The sequence below is a fragment of the Rattus norvegicus genome, chromosome 5, assembly GCF_021556685.1.
Source record: "Rattus norvegicus strain SHRSP/BbbUtx chromosome 5, alternate assembly SHRSP_T2T, whole genome shotgun sequence".
NCBI lineage: Eukaryota > Metazoa > Chordata > Mammalia > Rodentia > Muridae > Rattus > Rattus norvegicus.
The window spans coordinates 57,080,997-57,086,073 of record NC_141538.1 but is presented as its reverse complement, the minus strand read 5'-3'; the positions used below and the strand labels follow the sequence as shown (position 1 = coordinate 57,086,073).

General features: G+C 38.7%; 1 pseudogene; it reads right to left on the bottom strand.

The window, feature by feature from the left end:
• Positions 1 to 238: 238 nt before the first annotated feature.
• On the bottom strand, positions 239 to 4,825 carry LOC148005742 (heterogeneous nuclear ribonucleoprotein K pseudogene; annotated as a pseudogene).
• Positions 4,826 to 5,077: the final 252 nt, after the last annotated feature.

Below are 5,077 nucleotides of genomic sequence, written 5' to 3'. Positions count from 1 at the left end.
GAAGATGAGAAATGTTGACTTTTTAAACAGAAGCAGATTTAAGAAAGAAAGAGAGAGAGAGAGAGAGAAAGAAAGAAAGAAAGAAAGAAAGAAAGAAAGAAAGAAAGAAAGAGAGAGAGAAAGAAAGAAAGGAAGAAAGAAAGAGAGAGATGCAGGACTCCTATGATTCTTCACTAGTCTTAGAAAAACTTTCTAGAATATGTCTTTGCACTATAAAAATGAAAAAAAAATACTTGCATCAGAATCCTTCAACATCTGCACACTGCTTCACACCGTTCTGCAGCAAATACTGAGTGTTCTGTATCTGGTCCTGGGTGCCAATAATGGTTATGATCCGATCTTCAGATCCTTCTAAAGGTTCATCAATTTTGATTGATGCTCCAAACTCATGGCACATTTGTTAAATCCGCTGACCACCTTTGCCAATAATAGATACAGCCAAATCGTTGGGAATAGTTAGTTGTGTAGTGATAATAGGTCTGCCACTATGAGCCCATGACCCACCCCCCACATAAGAATAATCATATTCAGAACTGCCCTGTGGTTCATAAGCCATTTGCCATTCTGATGTGCTTCGTGTGTCACTTACCGAGTCCCAAGTTTCATCAGCGTTGAACCCAACCATGGCTTTGTAGCTGTCTCCGAGCCTTCCTCTTCTGTCACATGCCATTAGGTCTCCCCCTCTGGGTGGTGGTGGAGAAGGTAGAGGAAGATTCGGGCTCTGCTGCCAACTTGGCCCCCCAGACCAGGAGGAGGTGGAGGAGGTCCTTGACGAGGGGTCATATCATCATCATCATCATCATCATCATCATCATCATCATCATCATCATCTCCTCTAGAAAGAGGTATGGGACAACCCCACCAACCAGGAGGTATTCTGTCAAAACTACCTCTTCCCTGCATGGGGAATTCTACAGGACATCCTTGGGTCATCAGACATCATGGTTAAGTCACGATAATCATAGGTTTCACCATAAAAGTTGGGATCATAAGGTTGTACATTCTTTGATGGGAGACTCAGATATAAGGTCAAGGATGATCTTGGTGCATTCTACAACCCTGTCAGGTTTTCCTCCAATAAGAACAACTCTGTCAGTAGAAAGAGGGCAAGGAGCATTCCTAAAAAAAAACCTTGATTATTGTCTGAATCTTTTCTATAAGTTCTTTGGTTTTAGTGTCTTTAACACCAATAATTCCTCCTGCCAGACTTTGATGAAATCAACAGTCTTAACTCCCAGTCATTATAACTTCCTTTGTAATGTTGGTTATTTAAGCATTCCACAGCATCAGAATCTAGCGAGACCTGGCTGGTTATAGTGGGTGATGGCAACTGCAGACCGTCTTCCAAGGTAGGGATGATTGTCTTCAGAATTTCTCCAATGATCTCAATATCAGCACTGATACTCAGTATACACTTGGGGCCACTGCTGTCTATGACTAAAATGCTGGCATTGTAGCCTATACAGAGAGCCTTAATAATCTTGCCTCTTTTTCCAATCGTTGTCCCTGAATTATTGCTCTGAAGGAAAAATGCACAATTCAATCATCTAACCAGTATTTCTAGATCTTTTAAAGGCTTGTTCCTCTTCAATATCTTGTGCAGGACATTTTCCAAATTCACCACTGGTTTCGGTGTTGGGGAAGGTTTCTTCTGACTCTTCAGTCTCCAACAATCGCAGGAGTCCTCCATTACCTCCAGTGTTATTCTTTAGATACTTGTTTGCTTTCAAAGGAGAGACAGAAGGTATGTTGATTTGCATGGGATAGGAGGAAGGAGAGATCTTGAAGGAATTGTACTAGGCCCCCCAGCACATATGCAACAGAGGTCTCTTTGTCTGGCCTCAGTGGGAGAGGATACATCTAATCCTACACCAAGTGATATGATACACCAGGACTGGGGGATAACCAGGGAGCACACTCTCAAAGCAAAGGGGATGGGTAGAAGGACTCTGAGAGGGGGACCAGGAAGGAGAGCAACATTTAGGATGTGGATAAATAAAATAATTAATAACAAAATATGAATAAACACTAAAATAATTGGGAAAAGGTAACAATCTTAAGAAAATCCAAGTTTCATAATAAAGGGAATAAAATGATTTGTTCATAGAATCACTAACCTAGAGTGACAGAGGACAAATGCTTTCAGAATGTAAAAATTAAAAACAAACAAGAGTAAAAAAAAAGATGGGGGTTGGGGATTTAGCTCAGTGGTAGAGCGCTTGTCTAAGAAGCGCAAGGCCCTGGGTTTGGTCCCCAGCTCCGAAAAAAAAAGAACCAAAAAAAAAAAAAAAAAGATGCTTGCCCACACATGTATACTACTTGGGAATCTTTGCTGAGTCCCCTAAAGATTTTATTAATAGTTGATTCACACATAAAATGAGCATTTTAGAGGTTAGGAAAGTAAAGCATCCTGGCATGCAGTGGGAACTTAATTACAGTTTCTTTATAAAAAAAGAAGGAAAAGAAAAAAAATACCCTTTATTTTTTCCCCAGCAACACTCTGACTTTGTGGCTGGCTACTACCCTCTCAATTGTGGGGGCATAAACTAAATGATAATGGTGACCTTGTGGATGTTCGATTTTTAAAAAATTATGGCATAATAGCAAAAGCATTCATGCCATATAAAAAAATCAATTCCAGGTAGATTAAAAACCTAAATGTGAAAGGCAAAACCATAAAGCTTTTAGAAGATAATGGGGAAGAATATATTAATGTCCTTAGTGGTAAAGGATTTCTTAAACACAACACAAAGAGCAGTGACTAGAAAGAAAAAGATTCATAAATTCAGTGATGTTAAAATTATGGCTATAATTCTGCCTTATTCTGCCTTTTTCTAAAAGAGCTTTTTAAAAAGAAGTGACAAGTCATAAGCAAGAAGAAGCTATTTGTGATGTGTACAGCTAAGGAACAACTTTTATCCAGACCTCCTATGAAGAAGCCACCTTAAAAACACAACCCAATAGAAACAGGTGAGTGACTTAAAACAAGCATTTCACACATGAGGATGCCAGATATCCAATGAACAGAGAGGAAGCCTGAGTGCTCAGCAAAATGCTGCTCGATAAAGTTAACTGATGAGGAAATAGAGCTACAAGATTCCCAGGCTCCTTGGGAGGGACTGTAAATTGAGATAGAATGTTCAGTATGCTCTGTATCATAACCTGGGAATAGTAACAATGTGTTGCTTCTATTTGCTTCAGAAGGTTTTACTCCCATGGCAAACAGAAATCCTTATTTGAGAGAGTGGAGGACAAAGGTTGGTTACAGAGTGCTTATCTAATATGCCACAACTGTTCTGTTGGACAACAGAAGCCACCTTTCCTTCAAGCAGAAACTTCTTTGTTGTGATTTTAGAATGTTTACAAAGCAGCTATTCAAAATTCTCAAATACTGGAAACAATTCAAATGTTCAATAGCATCAGGATTGAAAAGTCATCATGAACAGGTAACATTAATCTATCTGTAATATGTGCTTGTGGATTTAAAAATAGAAAGCCAAAGAGTATGATACTAAATTTACAAATGGTTCTAAAAATGCAGAATGAAGCATTGTTTAAAAATATGTAGATAAATTACAATGCTATGAAGGAAGCGTAGGTATTCATAAGGGACTTATGGGAGATGTTTCCTCTCTTGTGTAAGATTTGTAAATTCAAGACTTAAACTATTGAACAGTAGTTGGTACACTAACAGAAGAGATTTGGCAGCATGCTAGGGTCTGGGTTCAGGAGAGTGTTCCAAGCATGACTGCCTTGTGAAGCACTGTCTGCCAAAGCTTCTGCCCTGGTTCCCTTAGAAAAAATTCACAGCATGGTCAAGCTTACTAAAGTTTCTAATCTAAATGATCCTTATGCACTAGACTATCTGGAAACACCCCTCTCCTATGCAGAAGAGGCAATACTAATTCTGTATGGCAGCCCAAATCTGCAATCCCAGAGGCAGAGCTAGAAGGATTTCCTGCTGATTTGGGGCTATCCTGGACTACACAGTAAGTCTGAGGTGATCTTGTGATACTTAGTGAGACCCTGATACCAAACGTACAAACAACAAATAAACACAAAACCAATACCAAGCTCTTCCACTGTGCCTTTATATTACCCTGATATGTGAACACTAAGATTAATAGAATTTTTTTCTTTTCTACCAAGAGGTATTTTAGCGATTTGAAACAAACTGAATGTCAGGAACATATATTAGACTGTATTTTCTGATTTCCTGGAGCCCTTGCTGAGAGAGGGCATTCTCCATCTGCATGTCACTTGTTGTTTTGTTGAAAGGATACACTGAGGAAAAAAATGAGAAAAATATAAATTCTCCTTGCATACTTGTGTACACTGGTTGGACATCTATTAAGCATTAAACTGCCAGCTTACAGTAAGTAATGTTAAATAAATCTCCCATTTCTAGACTAGAGCCTTCTATGATTAAAGAAAATATACATTTTAAACAAACAAAAAAAAACAAACAAAACAACAACAACAAAAAAAAAAAAAACACCAAATATGAAAAGCAAAAAAGCCAGAGTCGAAGCTGTCAAGTCAGGCCAGGATTCAGCTCTCTTTTCATTTCACTGTTTTATGGTTACATTCATACACATTTCAAAACGTACAGTCACTGCCTTTTGGCATCAGTGCTGCGCTTAAAGTGGTGATATTTCAAGGAAAACTGAAACGCAAAAGATGCTATGTTGCATTTGTTTAAGGTTCACTCACTCTGACTTTTACATGACTCGTTAGACATTAGCCTCCCTGTTTTGAAAAGGCCAGGTACATCAGGGTTAGGACGTCGGGCGAACACCATTAGTTTGCACTTTATCACTGCCATGCAGCGGCAGAAGGGCCAAATTTTATATTCCACAGGTAATGGGAGATGTCAAAACGAGTTCAGCTCCCGTGCAGTCAAAAGTTAAGAGGGAATCAGGGGTTCTGATTTTAAGTTTTTCCTTTTCTTTTTATCTGCCAATATCTGGCCATAACTCAGTTCTCTGTGAGAATTCAACAATTAATGAATATGAGTACGTTAACAAACTTAATTGTAGAGGTGACTCGGGATTTATTATTAAAAACCTAAGTAAAT